This window comes from Danio rerio, chromosome 16 (assembly GCF_052040795.2).
Source record: "Danio rerio strain M-AB ecotype USA chromosome 16, GRCz13ab, whole genome shotgun sequence".
NCBI classification, from domain to species: Eukaryota; Metazoa; Chordata; class Actinopteri; order Cypriniformes; family Danionidae; genus Danio; species Danio rerio.
In genome coordinates this window covers 58737038-58755847 of record NC_141036.1, presented here as the reverse complement: position 1 = coordinate 58755847, position 18810 = coordinate 58737038, and the positions used below count along the sequence as shown (strand labels likewise).

At 36.5% G+C, this 18810-nt stretch overlaps 3 protein-coding genes across 14 annotated transcripts in view; 1 reads left to right on the top strand and 2 right to left on the bottom strand.

Annotated features, from left to right (window-relative positions):
• The window catches only part of smpd5 (sphingomyelin phosphodiesterase 5), a 706732-nt gene that overhangs the window by 415313 nt on the left and 272609 nt on the right, over positions 1 to 18810 (bottom strand). The gene's annotated exons all lie outside the window — the stretch shown is intronic.
• The window catches only part of plekhg4b (pleckstrin homology domain containing, family G (with RhoGef domain) member 4B), a 156847-nt gene that overhangs the window by 128609 nt on the left and 9428 nt on the right, over positions 1 to 18810 (bottom strand). The gene's annotated exons all lie outside the window — the stretch shown is intronic.
• The window catches only part of brd9 (bromodomain containing 9), a 164123-nt gene continuing 155338 nt past the window's right edge, over positions 10026 to 18810 (top strand). For all 5 annotated transcript variants that reach the window (XM_087285366.1, XM_087285372.1, XM_087285371.1 and 2 more), the window contains exon 1: positions 10026 to 10768. The gene's annotated coding sequence lies outside the window, so the exon portion shown is untranslated. The remainder of the gene's footprint in view (positions 10769 to 18810) is intronic.

Genomic DNA, 18810 nt, shown 5'->3' with positions numbered 1-18810 from the left:
CTAAACTCCAGGGCCCGGTTTTTCAAAAGTAATCCACTGGGATTTTGGATAAGGGATTGGATCAAATCTTGAAAATGGGTTTTTCAAAAGGAAAACCGGATTACCTAATCGGATTAGATCACGTAATCTAATCTTGGTTTTAATCTGGATCAAACCTTTACTTTGGGTTTTTCAGACCTTTTTTGTAGGATCTGGATCACTTTGATCCAAAAAACCTGGATTAAACTGATCCCATCAGAAAGGTGGATTTAGCGTGGATTTCATGCCTAAAATGTAAAGAAAACTTACAAAATGTATTAAATAATACTATATTTGGATCATGCAGTATCTTACGAGATATACTATTTATTCATAAGGTTTTATTTTATTTGTTCATCTGTCAGGCTATAGTGATTATTGGCTTTAACGTATTCAGCCTTTTAATATAGGCCTACAGCAAAGTAGAAAGAGTTTGGCCTCATAAAATAATCCCCCTAACAGCTGTCAAAACTGACCAAAAACAATCAATTTTATTCTGTCACTAATTGATATATATATATATATATATATATATATATATATATATATATATATATATATATATATATATATATATATATATATATATATATATATATATATATATATATATATATATATATATATATATATATATATATTCATCACAATGGAAAATATTTTTCTTATTAGAATATTTATTAATGATGCATGCAATGATTACAGAATAAACAAAAAATGCAAGAAATGGCAATGACGGATTTTTGAAATCTCTTTCAACAATTGCAAAAAGAGACTGAAAGGGCAGAAGCACAGCTTCATCTGGCAGAGAAACAACTGACTCTGACCAAACTGCAGCAAACCAAGGCCAGACTTGAGATCCCCCTCCTAAAGGATACGCTTTACATCAGATGAGGAAGTCTGAGATTATTGTGGAGTTTTTGACATTAAGTATTTTTTTGATTTACATCTATATTTGAAACTTATTATAAATATCCTCAATGTACAGTGTTGTAGGTCTCAGATGAGTGGACTGCTGGAAGAGGATGGGGTGGGCTTTTTCTTGTTTTTCTTATTTATTATTATTATTAATTTAATATTTATTACATTTTCTTAGTTTTCATTTAAAAAAAATAAAGTTATATTGACCCCACGCTGGCTATTCTACTTGTCGCTCTTTACATATCTATAGTTCTACATTGTGATTTCCTCTCCTGTTTGAGCTCTGGTAATCCAGATTTAGTGATCCTGAAAAGTTCCTATCCAAATCAGATTGATCCAATCCAATGTAGCTTTGAAAAACTGGCTCAAAAAGTAAGCTGGATTACCTGATCACGGATCGCAAAAACAGAATTACTAAATCTGGATCAATTTGATCCGGATTAAACCTTTTGAAAAACCTTCAAAAGTAATCCACTGGGATTTTGGATAAGATCCGGATAGGAACTTATCCAAATTTCTACAATTTCTACTTTGCTGTAGGCCTATATTAAAAGGCTGAATACGTTAAAGCCAATAATCACTACAGCCCGATGGATGAACAAATAAAATTAAAACCTTATGAATAAATAGTATATCTCGTAAGATACTGTGTGATCCAAAAATAGTATTATTTAATAAAATTTTAAAGTTTTTATTACAGTTTGGGCATGAAATCCACACTAAATCCACCTTTCTGATGGGATCGGTTTAATCCAGGTTTTTTGGATCAAAGTGATCCAAATCCTACAAAAAAGGTCTGAAAAACCCAAAGTAAAGGTTTGATCCGGATCAAAACCAAGATTAGATTACGTGATCTAATCTGATTAGGTAATCCGGTTTTTCCTTTGAAAAACCCATTTTCAAGATTTGATCCAATCCCTTATCCAAAATCCCAGTGGATTACTTTTGAAAAACCGGGCCCAGGAGTTCAGTCAAAGCAGACTGAATCAGCCTTCAGCTACTAACAGCGCCCCCTGCTGCTGGAATCAGCTTCCAGAAATGATCAGATGTGCTCCAACATTAGGCACGTTCAAATCAAGACTGAAAACACATCTGTTTAGCTGTGCCTTTACTGAATGAGCACTGTGCTGCGTCCCACAGATCACACTATTGTGTTTTTTTCCTTATTTTCATTCTTTTATTACTTGTTTAACACATTTTCATTTTTTTATCAGTTTTTTTATTTGTTTTTATTCGATTTGTACTTGTCTCTTTCATTCTTGTTAATGCAAAGCACTTTGAATTGCCACTCTGCATGAACTGTGCTATAGAAATAAACTTGCCTTGCTTTAAAACAACAACAGCATCATAGTAGAAGCTTCAAAACTCCATAGAAACTCATGTGCTGTTTATTTTAAGACCTGTGTGATGAAATACTTGTTATTTACTGGGTGAGTGTGATATTTAGCATCGATGATATTATGGTAATTGTTGTTTTGATGATGTGTGAGCTGACGTCATAGAGTTTGTCACTGACTTTGCAAAAAAATAACAAACCAAAACACACAGTCAAAAATCACTGAGGAAAGCCTATTAAAGTGCAGTCAGAAACCAATGAGTTATGAAAGCACACATGCCTGTAATTTCCCACACAAACGTAAGTGCAGTTTCAATGGAGGAGTAAATATCGGCGTTATTTTACTCCTTAAATAAACTTCACCATGAGATATTTTCATTTCTGACCTACAGTGTTCAGGACAGGTGTGTGTGTGTTTCACAGGCTGTGATTAGAGACAGAAGGAAGAGAAACTGACGGCAGGGCTGTATTACACACCTGGAGATGTAGAGTTAATATTAGCCCAGTCTTTCATCTGCTCAACACAGGAGAGAAATTACAGAGCAATGCGGGAAGAATGTGTTCAGGAGGGCTTTAAACATGAGAGTCGGTTTTCCAGACAGTTTCACAGTCATGTCAGGAGGACTGTAAATATCTCAGAGGCGCGTTTTCTTCTTCAGGTCAGAGAAAATGTGAGTGTCATTCAGAGCAGCGGAGTCTGGTGACCTCTGCAGAGTTCAGCTTAAAGGGGAACCGCAAACTATACTTCATTAAAGTCTATCAGATAAGGGGAAATTGTTTTAAAAGAAAGTACGTTCGAGATTTGATCATGCAAAGCAAGTTACTGCATGCAGTAGTTTAGGTATGCGCATGGAAAAAACTGAATCACGTCATTCAGTCATAAAAATGCCATTTACTTTGAACAGAGAAAGAAAAATGAAAAATAAGTAAATTTGCAATTTACAAAATCAAAAAAAGAAGAAAAATGCTGACATTAAGAGACATGTTTACTAGATTACATATTATGTCATGTAGTAAGCGTCATGCTTTGTTTATTATTTTACACGTGGGAAATACTGATTATGATTCAGACTAAAAGAAAATTCAAAAGTATTTTCGGAAAGGTTAAAATTATGCTTAGAGTAAAAAAGAAAGATAGAAAATACAAGACATTCAATAAAAAACATGATTTAGACAAACTAAAAAATACTATTTGCATCATCAAAACTTTTAATTTGATGATGCAAAAAATTTATGTTAATATCATGTTTTATTATTAAGATATAAAAGAAAAACACTGAGCATGCAAAAAAACAAAAAAAAAATGCAATCCACAAAAAAATGATTCATGTATATATATATATTAAACAACAAAATTACAAATATTCAATAAAAAATAGTTTTTTTTTTGATAGACAATTTTTGAAAAAGCATATTTTAGATTTGATAATATAAAGCCAGTCTCTGCATGCAGTAGTGTAGGCATGTGCATGAAAAAACTGATCATGGAATCACGTCATTCAGTCATAAAAATGCTATTTACTGTAAACAGAGAAAGAACAAGTAAAATTGGAAAGAAAAAAATTTAATTTACAAAATCAAAAAAAGAAGAAAAATGCTGACAATAAAATAAAGCGTAACAGAAAACAGTGACACAACTGAATATATGGATTTTCAAACAAAACAAGTAGAAAACATCATGCTTTTATTTATTATTATTTTTATTTATTCTCTAACAGTCACTGATTATGACTGTTAGAGAATAAACATATTTTTGGACAGGTTAAAATTATGCTTAGAGTAAAAGAGAAAAATAGAAAATAGCAAAAAAAGGAGATATTTAATGAAGAAACATAATTTAGACAAACTAATTAAACAGACATGTTAGATTTGATGATGCAAGGATCATCTTAATATCATGTTTAATTATTTTTAGATACAAATGAAAAACACTGATCATGCAACAAATACAAGCAAAATATAAACTGGAAAATTGCAATCCATGAAAAACGTTTTATATATATATATATATATATATATATATATATATATATATATATATATATATATATATATATATATATATATATATAAATTAGATATATAATATTTTAGATTTGATAATGCAAAGCAAGTCTCTGCATGCAGTAGTGTAGGCATGTGCATGAAAAAACTGATCATGGAATCATGTCATTCAGTCATAAAAATGCTATTTACTGTAAACAGAGAAAGCAAAGAGCAAAACAAGGAAAACTGGAAAGAAAAATTCAATTTACAAAATTCAAAAAAAGAAGAAAAATGCTGACAATAAAATAAAACGTAACAGAAAACAGTGACACAACTGAATATATTGAATTTAAAAACAAAACAAGTAGGAAACATCATGCTTTTATTTATGATTTTACCCATGGCAAACACTGATTGTGACTGTTAGAGAATAAAAAAGGTCAAAAATAATTAGAAAGGTTAATATTATGCTTAAAATAAAAAAAGATAAAAAACAACAAAATAGGAGATTTTAGGATTATTTAGGATTATAGGATTATTTAGACAAGCTAAAAAACAGACATGTTAGATTCGATGATATTAACCAGACTATTGCAGTGTTGTAGTGCTATGTAATTGTCATCGGTCAGTTTGACGTCACTGTGAGTTACACCACACTCCTCCAGCATGTACTTTAACATGTATGAGCTGATCTTAAAGAGTTTCTTCACAGATACAGCGTCCTCCGGAGACTGGTATAATCATCCATAATGAAAACAGGAAGCACCTCGCCCGTGCACGAGCGGCGGATGTGCGTTTACTCCTGCTCTTATTCTGAACGCAGGATGAGCTCAAGGGAGCGTGTCGTGTCTCATGATTCTCGCTCATTTATGAAGCTTTACTGGAAACAAGCAGATTCAGTTTCCTGAACAACTCTTCAATTATCTCTGAGTTTCGTGAAATGGGAATGTACAACTCCTGTGACAAACAGTTACAGTCTGAATTATTCAACCCCCTGTATATGTTCTTCTCCAATTTTAACAGAGACGACTTTCTCAACACAATCCTAATCATAATAGTTTTAATAACTCATTTCTAATAACTGATTTATTTGATCTTTGCAATGATGACAGTAAATAATATTAGACTAGATATTCTTCAAGACACTAGTGTTCAGCTGAAAGTGACATTTAAAGGCTTAACTAGGGTAACTAGGGTAAAGTTAGGGTAATTAGGCAAGTCATTGTATAACAGTGATTTGTTATGCAGACAATCAAAAACTAATATTGCTTAAGGGGGCTAATAATATTGACATTAAAATGGGTTTAAAACAATTAAAAAACACTTTTATTCTAGCCGAAATAAAACAAGACTTTCTCCAGATTATTCAGACACAAGATGGTGCCAATGTAATGACAACCACAAAATCTTTTAAGTCTTAGTTGACGTTAATCTCTCAATGTCAGGGGTCGCCACAGCAGAATGAACCACCAACTATGCCAGCTATGTTTTACACAGCAGATGCCCTTCCAGCTGCAACCCAGTACTTGGAAACACCCATGCACTCAGTGGTGTTGCCACAAATGCGGGGGGTAACTGATCGCAAACTGAAGAGCAAAGGGGGCGGGGTTATCACAAACTGAGGAGGGTGGAGGGGTTAGGTTGAGCGATGATGTGGATGGGGGGGGGGGGTCGGGTTAATATCACAAAGTGTGTAAACGGGTTTCGAGCTCGCGGGAGTCATTGGCGAGAGCACGTCACGCCACTTGTGTGCACATGCCACACACCTTCGTTAGAAACAGCAAACTTGTGCAAACTCTAGAAATACGCAATATGTGAACTGCCCCACTGGTGATCTCCAACAGTTGATCTTCTTGCAGAGCCATGCTGGATTCACCTGATTTGTTGACAAGTGTGTAGCGGCTCTATTCCTTGGCAGTTCGTAGGTCGTTCACTGGGCCTTTTCCTCTTAGAAAACACAATTTCCGAAGACGTCTGTTTCTTACTCATTTTGCTGCTTGTGGGTTAAATCCAAGTGACCGGTATGCAAGCGAGTGTACGGTTATTTTTCAAAATAAAAGACTTTTGAAAATAAAAGATCATTCAGACGCAGATAATAAAATGGAAATAATTCATGATTTCCTGTGCGGCTGGTACCACTTGATCCACGGACCGGCAGTTGAGGACCACTGAGTTAGGAGATAACAGGAACTAAGGCAACATGCTCATTCTTTTAATACGATATATGCCGAAGCATGCTAATAGGACTTTTAATTTGCCAGTAATCTGGGTTAATCGTTTCCGGTGAACTGTATGTCAATGCAAAATAAAATTAAGGTGTGTTTTCTTTAAAAATCAGCGATCTCCTCTAGCTGAGTGATATCCGATATAAAGTGGGTCTCAGATTGTACAAGAAGCACCGCATTAAATTACATTCCCCCTGCCATATCTTTATAAAATGAGCATTTATTTTACCCCAGTATATTCAATAGACCTTCTGCGCTAGCCTGCCGATTCTGATGGGCGAGTGCGAGTAAACGGCTTTTTGTCTCGTTTTACGCTTGAGCAACTAAATGAATGCAAAAGTCTGTTTAACTGATTGTATTTTAACTACAATACAACATCGATGCTGTAACAGGAATCGTTTAAAATGGAAAAAACTCACAATAACAGGTCACTAGAAGTTTATCAGCATGGGAAACACACTAGCTCAGCATATGCCCCATTGTCAGTGCTGAGAAATGTTTAAAAAATGACGCGACCCCCAACAGTGCTCGCTGAGGCCCCCTTGTGGGCCGCGACCTCCTAGTTGGGAACCAGTGCCCTATAGCACGTGTTTGGACTGTGGGGAAAACCGGAGCACCCTGAGGAAACCCACAACAACACGGGGAGAACATGCAAACTCCTCACGGAAATGCTAACTGACCCAGCCGAGGCTCAAACCAGCAACCTTCTTGCTGTGAGTGAGGCTACAGTGTTAACCACTGAGCCTCCATGCTGGCCCCTTCTGAGTCAACAATTAAAGGGCCATGACACCCCCCACTTTCGATTAAAGTCTACTTCAGAACTTTTTCAAAAGATGCATGATTAATGGGCGTGGAGCTCCGCGAGCATCAGGCAGGAGTGGGCGTGGCCAGCAGGGGAGAAGGGGAGCGAATAACTGTTGTTGACAGTTAGCTCACAAAATGAGACGCAAACCGTGAGGAGACGCATGAGTTTATAGTTTACAAAGTTAAAATGCAAAGAAATAAACAGTAATTTAGTGCCCTGCTACATTTGTTATTCGTAATTTCATATACACATAACCACAATTTATATCATTATAAAGATAAGTGTGTTCATGTAAACACTATAAATGAGGATTCTCCCTCAATCCCCGGGTCTGAATCATAGATCTAAATGCAGACTCAGTGCAGCAGGTCTCCTGACCTGTCTATTTTAACCATTAGTGCTGCTGGTAATCGGAGGATTTAGGCGAACACAGCAGCACAGTGATGTGTCTGAATGTGAATGAACTGCTGATACAAGACAACGTCCGCCATTCTCCAATTCTCGTGCTGCTCTCCCGACAAAAATGCTTGCATCACACACACAGCTTTGCTGTATGATCGGCCCTGACAGGATCGCGGGGAAAAAAACATGCAACAAACCCCGTGGATCATGGAAACAAACATATACGAGCCTTCATAAACGGCTACTGCGCGTCTGCGTCTGCCTTGCCTTCGGAAAGCGCGTGCTGTCGTGCTCTCATGAATAATTAAGCAGCAGGCTCTTCTTATAGGATAATGAAACTCTGCTATGAATATTAATGAGAAACCGACGCGTCATCATTGCACTTGCAGTACTTCGCTACGTCACCGATTTTGATCCCTCCCCAAAAATCATTTTAAACCCGGAAGCTGAAATGAGCTGACAAAAGCTCAAAATTATCCAGTTTTCCCCACAATTAAAGCTGACAGGTGCTAACATTGTCTTAACTGATGCTCAACACACACACATCTGTTAATATATATAAAAAAAGTTCTCCAGGGTGTCCTGAACCTTTAAGACAATGTAACCAAAAAGTTACTTTAGTTTCTGAGGTAATGACAATCTTTATTTATTTATTTTAAATATATTCTGCAATATTACAGTATAACTGCAGCATCGGGGGAAAAAAGCGAATTTTTACAATAACAAAAAACACGAGGACTCCAAACTTTGCTACCAAACAAAACCTTCAAACTCTACAAACAAAAATTAGCAGCACAATATGAGCGAGCGGCGGTCCTTATGTAAAGCTGCTCATTTGAAGGCTTATCTGTGTAATGACTCTTTCCTGTTTGCTCAAGTGTTTGTTGAAGATGAATCTCCACACTTATCAGCCTGTAAAGCTGTACAGTTTGGTCTTTTTGTGCCAAAAATAACCCTTAATGATGTGTGTTTGCGTATTACAACCACTGATCTGCAAATTAGGAGTCGATTTCAACGCTTAAACTGAACTAAGTGTGTTATTACTTTTCCATGTTAAAATAATTTCCAGTTTAACATGTAGAGATTAGGAATACGCTATTTGTAGGAGCTTTTTATATCAAATAAATACTCTTTTGTCTTTTACATACAATGAAAACTGAGGCACAAATCCTTAAAAATATCTGAAACAGGAAAAATGTTTTAAACAAGAATTTCACGTTTTCAATACATGTAGTACAGGATCACATTTTTACCCCGTGCATTTAGGCATGTCACAACATCTCTGTTTTGTTGTGCGATATATTGCACCAAAATATATTGTGATAAAGGATATTATTGTCATTTTAAGGCCATTTTATGCCACTCATCATTATATAATGCCAGAATGACAGTATAATATCATCCGTTTGCAAGTGCACTTTTCCACAGAACATATCATATTTCATTCTTAAGAATGTTCCATTTAATTATAGTCATTTGAACAGTTTAATAATCAGTCATTGGAGTCAGAATGTGAAAGTGCATATCCTAAATAAATAATAATAAATGTGAACAGCATAAAGAGTAACAGAGGCTGCGATATCTGCTACCAGATCTATTTTCATGTTTTATCGTCAGACACCACACCATTAGAATATACTATAGTAATTTATAGTTAATACTGTAGTGTTTTTTACCATACTGACACTGACCAATAGAGATAGAGATGTTGCACAATAAGCTAAAGTGTTGCTAATTGGTTTTTATGTACGGCCGATATATAGTGCATCCGGAAAGTATTGATAGCCCTTCATTTTTTAACAATTTTTTCTCTTAAATTCATTCATTTTCTCAACATTCTACACACAATCCCCCATGATGACAATGTGAAAAAAAGTTTTAGAAATTGTTGCAACGTTATTACAAACAAAAAAGCTGAAAAATGTCATGTACATCAGTATTCACAGCCTTTGTTGTGAAGCTCTAAACTGAGCTCAGGTTCATTCTGTTTCCACTGATCATTCTTGAGATGTTTCAGCAGCTTAATCTGTGCTCAATTCAGTTGGACATGATCTGAAAAGGCGTACACCTGTCTATATAAGGGCCCAGGATTGACAGTGCATGTCAAAGCACAAACCAAGCATGAAGACTAAGGAATTGTCTGTAGATCTTCGAGACAGGATTGTCTCGAGGCACAAGGCTGGGGAAGGTTACAGAAACATTTCTGCTGCTCTGAAAGCTTCATTGAGCACAGCGGCCTTCATCATCCATAAGTGGAAGATGTTTAACCAGCAGGACTCTTCCTAGAGCTGGTCGGCCATCTAAGCTGAGTGATCAGGGGAGAAGGGCCTTAGTCAAGGAGGTGATCAATAACCCGATTGTCACTCAGGCTGAGCTCCAGCGTTCTTCTGTGGAGAGAGGAGAACCTTACAGAAGGACAACCATCTGTGGAGGAATCCACCAATCAGGCCTGTATGGAGGAGTGGCCAGACGGAAGACACTCCCCACCTGGAGTTTGCCTAAAGGCGTCTGAAGGACTCTCAGACCATCAGAAACTAAACTCTCTGCTCTGATGAGACTCAAACTGAACTCTTTGGAGTGAACGCCAGGCGTTACGTTTGGAGAAAAGCAGGCAGCGCTCCACCAGGCTAACAGCATCCCTACAGTGAAGCATGGTGGTGTTGGCATCATGCTGTGGGGATGTGTTTCAGCAGCAGGAACTGGAAGACTAGTCAGGATAGAGGGAAAGATGAATGCAGCAATGTACAGAGACATCCTGAATGAAAATCTGCTTCAGAGTGCTCTTGACCTCAGACTGAGGCGACGCTTCATCTTCCAGCAGGACAATAACCCAATGCACACCGCCAAAATATCAATAGAGTGGCTTCACAACAACTAAATGTGCTTTAGTGGCCCAGCCAAAGCCCAGACCTAAATCCTGTTGAACATCTCTGGAGAGATCTGAAAATGGCTGAACACCGTCGCTTCCCATCCAACCTGATAGAGCTTGAGAAGTACTGCAAAGAGGAACGGGCCAAAATTCCCAAAGACAGGTGAGCCAAGCTTGTGGCATCATATTCAGAAAGACTTGAGGCTGTAATCGCTGCCAAAGGTGCATCAACAAAGTGTTGAACAAAGTCTGTGAATACTGATGAACATCTGATTTTGCAGCTTTTTATTTTAATAAATTTGCAACAATTTCAAAAACTCTTTTTTTTCACATTGTCATTATGGTGGAATTTGTGTAGAATGTTGAGGAAATAAATCAATTTAATCTATTTTAGACTAAGGCTGTAACATAAAACAATGTGGAAAAAGCAATACTCTCCAGATGCACTGTATAGTTCATCACCAAAAATGATAAGAGTTCAAGTCCATTAGTTGCGCAATAAGTCCAGATATTGATTATTGTGACAGGATTAAGTGCATTACAATCTGATCTGATTATTTCTTTTGAGCAAACATACATTTCTTAATTTCTTCACAGAAGATTAATAATATAGTTACTAATTATTAATTCTAATAGTTTCTATTTAATAATAGTAATAATAGTTTCCATACACATCTAAAGTACTTTAATCGTCATCTGAAATTGTAATTTTTTGCCACTAGCCAACAAACCAACTAGGATTTACCCATATAGTTGATCAGCCTTACATCATTTCAATATAATTTAGTCATTCATTCATTTTCCTTCAGCTTAGTCCCTTATTCATCAGGGGTCGCCACAGCGGAATGAACCGCCATCTATTCCAGCATAAGTTTCACACAGCGGATGCCCTTCCAGCCGCAACCCAGTACTGGAAAACACCCATACACCCTCACACACCGACACACTCGTACACTACAGCCAATTTAGTTAATCAATTCCCCTATAGCGCATGTGTTTGGACTGTGGGGGAAACCGGAGCACTCAGAGAAAACCCACGCCAACACGGGGAGAACATGCAAACTCCACACAGAAACACCAACTGACCCTGCCGGGACTCAAACCAGTGACCTTCTTGGAGTGAGGCGACAGTGCTAACCACTGAGCCACCATGTCAACTATATTTACTATAACTATAACATATTCAACTATATTTTTTATTTGCATAATTAAGAACATTATAAGACGCATCTTGGACCCTCATTTCTTTATAATATAGTTCTTATTTAGTCTGTATAAAATCACCACTATTAATACTCATTATTTGCTTGGTGACATCTATAAATATTTAATTTTTACTCCTTATACCTTAATGTGTTCATCATCATCATCAGCTACATACACGTCATCGCCAACCCGATTTCACCAAGTACAATGTGATCCTGGATGAACATCTATATTGATCCCGGAACAACATTCCAATCAGCCAATCAGTATTAAGGGATGTGTTTACCGCTTATACGTTAAGTTTAGATTAACATTTAGGTTTATGCACTTCTACATGCGTGTTATCCAACTATTATTCCCCTCTGATTTTGGGAATAATGTACAATTATAGTTGGGTTTAGTGCTAGGGAATGGGTATGGATTACATATTCCAACAAAAATGTCCCAGGATCAAGATAGATGTCAACCCAGGATCATATTGTACTTGGCAAAACCATGACATGCCACACACACAGTCTCACACACACACACACACACACACAGAGCGATGATGCCATTTCAAACACAGCCCTCTAGTGGTGACCAGGAATATTAACTCCAAAAGTACATTAAATTGAACATTACATATTAGATGTTTTGAAAATGTTGGAAACCTGTAAAACTTCCATAGTTTGTGTTTCTCCTTCTATGGAAGTCAACGAATACAGGTTTTCAACTTCCTTCAAAACATCTTCTTTTGTGTTCAACAGAAGAAAGAAACTTAAAGGTTTGTAACCACTTCAGATGGGTAAACATTAATTCATTCATTTCCCTTCGGCTTAGTCCCTTTATTCATCAGAGGTCACCACAGCGGAATGAACCGTCAACTATTCCAGCATATGTTTTACACAGCAGATCCCCTTACAGTCGCAACCCAGCATTGGTAAGCACCCATGCACACTCATACACTATGGCCAATTTGAGAGGGGTCTGGCTGCAGACCTGGTGCAGTGCAATCTGGGCTGCATCCAATGCTTTTTAATAGGCTCACCTAACCCCACCACTAACCCTACCCGTCTCAGTGACGTCACTCGCTCCATATGAGTGCATTGTGTCTGACATTGCATCGCTGAGTGATGCAGTCTCAGTTTGCATCATAATGGCTGCATCCAGATACTGTTGGCCAATTTAGTTCATCAATTACCTATAGCACGTGTTTGGTCTGTGGGGGAAACCGGAGCACCCGGAGGAAACCCACGCCAACACAGGGAGAACATGCAAACTCCACACAGAAACGCCAACTGAAGCAGCCGCGACTCGAACCAGCGACCTTCTTGCTGTGAGGCCACAGTGCTAACCACAGAGCCACCATGCCTCCTCGTGAGTCATTGAGAAAAAATATATATATTTGTGTGTGAACTATTCCTTTAAGGGCTTTAGACATCCATTCAACAAGTCTGTAATCTTGTTCAAAGCTTTTCTCACACACACACACACAAAAAAAGCCAAATCAGAGAGAAATGCAGACATACTGAAGTTTAGAACTCCAAACACTGTAAAAGAAATATCCATAAATTTATTTATGCTTTTGAATTGCATTATGGGATCTTTATCTTTCTTTACAACAACTTTTAACCTTGAAAAGTAAAATTAAAAGAGACTTATAGTGTTATATTGTCTGGGTTGGTGTTGTCTATTACACTACAAAACCCTTGTAATAAACTGCAGCACATTTTCTGTTATTTTACAGACTTCTTTCTCTAGATAGTATTTCTAATACTTAATATTATCTAATAAACTACTAAATTGTCAATAAAAGTCTCTTTGTTAAACTGTAGAGTTGAATTTTCAACATCAAAAGTGGACAGAGCAGAGATCAACATGCAATTTGCCACCGCAAATAAGCACTTGTGAATCCAGAAACTGTTCATTAACGGAGATTTATTACAGTGTACATCAAGATATTCAGAGGGAGTTAGCGTATGTTAAGATGTGTTTTCCTTCATTGTGTGTAGTGAGAGCATTAGTATTCACAGTGCAGTGGTCTGAGGAGAAAAACAACCCATTGGGTCACTGTCTGCACGGGACACAACTGCACATTGCTAAGCAACTGCTTTAAGCCTGATTTATACTTCTGCGTCAGGTGACTGGCGTAACCCACGGCGCAGGCAACGCGCGTGGCTGTGCATTTATACTTTTGCGCGCTGTCTCTGTCGGTCTGCATTAACACTTCCGAAACGCTAGTTGGCAGTGAGGTGTAAATGTTCCTCTGTGTCGAGTTTCTTCTCTGCTTTTTTGCTTTTCCTGAACACTTCCGGGATGTACAAGTGGCTCAAACTCGCTCATTTTGAGGCAGGAACCGGCGGACGTGCAACAACTTTAACTATAAGGTAAACACAAAACAAAACTTTCCATCCGGAGCTCCTTCACGGGACTCCACACTTGTAAACAATCGCTCGCGCCATTCGCGCGGCTCTCGGTCCCGCCCAGACTCGTTAGCGCTACCAAGCCGACCAATCACAGAGCTTACGCTACGCGTCGTTGCGACGTGTAGTTACATTTTTTGAGAGGTGCACGTCAGTGACGGCGATGGCCACGGCGAAGGGCTATGCGTCAGCGCCGTAGCATACGCCGGTGTTTGACGCAGAAGTATAAATCAGCCTTTAAGAAACAGGGAATCTGTACTTGTTTTGGTGAAAAGTTGCAAAATGCTTTTTTTAAATCATCTGCATGTCCAAATTGACAAGCATAAATAAACTGGACTATTTCTCCAGAAGAAAATAATATTAGCAGAAATACAGTGAAAAGTCCTAGCTTTTTTTTTGATAGCTCCTAGCCCAATTTACATCACTTTTTAACACAAATTTTTTTTAAATGAATAAACATTGGACAGGAGGGTAAATAATTGTGACTTCAACTATATATACAATAACCTCTCTGATTAAAACAGAGAAACCTGTTGGATCTATACATTAAAAGTGACTAGACTTCTAGACTTAAATGGTGAATTGGATTTTTCTCCTTTTTTGTAAGAATACTCTACAGATTGTTATATCAAGAATGTTCAACAGACTTTCAATATATACTGCTGAATAGGTATGCATGTGTATGACAAGTGTATGAGCATTATGTATATGTGTGTGTATATATATACACACACACACACACACACACACACACACACACACACACACACACACACACACACACACACACACACACACACACACACACACACACATATATATACACACAAACATATACACATATATATACACATATACATATATATAGTATATACATACACACACACATATACACACACACATATATATATATATATATATATATATATATACATACTATATATATATATATATATATATATACATACTATATATATATATATATATATATATATATATATATATTTATACTATATACACACACACACAAATATACACACATATACACACACACACACACACATACATACATACTATATATATATACATACTATATATATATATATATATATATATATATATATATATATATATATATATATATATATATATACAACAGTTCGGTCTGGATCTCGTATTTAATTTGCTGATAGCCGTGATATCTTTAAGTAATATCAGCATTCGTACAGCCTCTTTGCCCTTTGTGTATTACTCCGCCTACATACAGCCAGCAACAAGCAGACACTACAGTTTGACAAATATTACTGCTGTTAGACAACCAAATATACTTTTGAGGCTTTTTAGAGGAGAATGTAGTTGTTTAGACTGCAACTATGCAGTTTATTTGCAAGAATAGTGCCTATTGTTAAAATATTTACAATTTCTGAGAGACAGCTCGCCGGCGACAGTTGACGTTTTCTATCCACAAGATGGCGCCAGAACCGCATAATAAGCCCTTGCTCAGTGTGTTCTCTTGAGCGTGAATTAAAAGCTGAAAAACGGAAGCCTCGTGGTTTTAAGGTGGACCGGATAGAGTCAATAAGAAGCTGCAAATAAGAAGCTGGATTCAGCCTTGTCCCTCCTTATCGCAAACACAACAGCAGTCTGGTGAGAAATCTCTGTAGACGGATGGCATTTCATGTCACGTTCAGCCTTATAATCTTAAAATGTGAGCAAAATTTGCTGTTTTGTCATCACCTTGGGTCATGCACCAGAAGCATAGCTTTACGTTATAGAGAATCATTCAAATGCTCTCTAAAGTGATGTTGGTGAATTAGTAACAGCTTCAGCTATTCTGACGTCAGCTGCAGATGTGAATAAATGGCGGAAGAAAGTAGTTCCTAATACAAAAGGGGTTTAGACTCTCTGTGTTTGATATTCTCCTTTTTTTACAAGATTGTGCCGTCGAACTGTTGTATAAACGCAATATCACACTTGCATAGCAGCCATAGCAGTGTGCTATAGCTGTATATCAGCACTGATGGGGCGCTAAGGCACGAGGCCGCCTATCTCTATATATATATATATATATATATATATACATATAGAATGAATCGCCAACTTATCCAGCATATGTTTTACGCATGCAGCGGATGCCCTTCTTATATATATATATATATATATATATATATATATATATATATATATATATATATATATATATATATATATATATATATATATATATATATATATAAATTTTCCCCCTTAATCAATACTTAATATATTGTTTTAGTATGGTATCGATATTATAAAGAGTCATGAGACCGTAGCATTTAAAGAAACTTCAGATGCACTATCACTGTAACCCTGATGAAGGCAGCTCTCTGCCGAAACACGTTGGTTTTAAAAGGTCAGACATTTGAATAAAGGCTTTTTAATATTTTTTCCCAAATCTTGAGTGCCTTGCACTGATTTTTGCTGTTTATAGTAATTGATCTTTTGTGGAAATTCCATAGTTGCCATGGTAGCATAACAACTACAGTGATTGATCTGTTATGGTGATTCTAAAGTTGCTATGGTAACAACAACTGTGGTGACTGAACCTTTGTAGTGAATCTATAGTTGCTATGGTAACACAACAACTATAGTAATGTATATTTTGTGGTGATTCTATGGTTGGTGACACAACAACTACAGCGATAATACTTTTGTGGTAATTCTATAGTTGCTATAGTAACACACAACAACTATAGTAATATAAACAAATATTCCAATACTGTAGTTTTCCACACTAATAGGGTATTGCATATTACATCACACCACACTTTACTGTAGTAAAACCTAAAGTATTCTACAGCATTTATCAGTTCACAATATTTAATACTACAGTATGCAGTAGCATTCATTAGCAAAATGAGGTAAATATACGGTATAATAGCGTCATTCAAAAACACTATAGTAATTGTTACAAATTGCTATAGTATTTGTTCACTTGGGCTGACAGAGCAATACAAATTCCCCACGTCAATGATCATAAGGAGATTAATAACAGCAATTAAGCAGCGCCGAATCACTGAATGAGATGAAAGATGAGAAGCAACATGTCTTTAATGCACCGTGAGATCTGAAGCCATTAATCATATTCAGTTCATAGAAGATGACAGACTCAAACACACACCCGCCCGCTCAACAGATACCACAATCACCAGCATCACAGAGTCTTGGAGAACATGGAGATCAGCAATGGAGCAAAATATTGACTTATATGCCAATATTTGCATTCAATATTCACTGTATTCAACATTTGTAAATATTTGTTTTCTGTGTACTTGAGTCATGTTTTTTTGCACTTACATCTGCTTTTGAATTGCATTATGAGAGCTTAATGTTTCTCCCAACAATTTTTAACCTTGAAAAGTTGGAAAAAGTTACTTTTCTAAAAATTTGTAATAGTGTGCAGTGCTATATTGTCTAGGTTGGTGCTGTAAATTACGCTCTTAAGCATGCACAATATTGATAAATCTTTAGTTAATAAATAGATTTATTCTAAAAAATATAATTACTTTGCTTCTCTGAATTGATTTACAGCAAACTCTGTAGAATGTATTTATGATATTTAAAGCAAGTAAATTATAAATAACTATAACCATTTTATAGTTGCTATGGTAACAACAACTGTAGTAATTGTTCTGCTGTGGCAATTCTCTAGTTGCTATGGTAACAATGACTATAGTAATTGATCTTTTGTGGTGATTCTATAGTTGCTATGGTAACACAACAACTATAGTGATTGATCTGTTTGGGTAATTCTATAGTCGCTGTGGTAACAACAACTATAGTGATTGATCTGTTGTGGTGATTCTACAGTTGCTATGGTAACAACAACTATGGTGATTGATCTGTTGTGGTGATTCTATAATTACTATGGTAACACAACAACTATAGAAATTGATCTGTTGTGGTGATTCTATAGTCGCTATGGTAACAACAACTATAGTAATTGATCTGTTGTGGTGATTCTATAGTTGCTATGGTAACACAACAACTATAGTAATTGATCTGTTGTGGTGATTCTATAGTCGCTATGGTAACACAACAACTATAGTGATTGATCTGTTGTGGTGATTCTATAGTCGCTATGGTAACAACAACTATAGTGATTGATCTGTTGTGGTGATTCTATAGTCGCTATGGTAACAACAACTATAGTGATTGATCTGTTGTGGTGATTCTATAGTCGCTATGGTAACAACAACTATAGTGATTGATCTGTTGTGGTGATTCTATAGTCGCTATGGTAACACAGCAACTATAGTAATTGATCTGTTGTGGTGATTCTATAGTTGCTATGGTAACAAGAACTATAGTAATTGATCTGTTGTGGTGATTCTATAGTTTCTATGGTAACACAACAACTATAGTAATTGATCTGTTGTGGTGATTCTATAGTTTCTATGGTAACACAGCAACTATAGTAATTGATCTGTTGTGGTGATTCTATAGTTGCTATGGTAACACAACAACTATAGTGATTGATCTGTTATGGTGATTCTATAGTTGCTATGGTAACAAGAACTATAGTAATTGATCTGTTGTGGTGATTCTATAGTTTCTATGGTAACACAACAACTATAGTAATTGATCTGTTGTGGTGA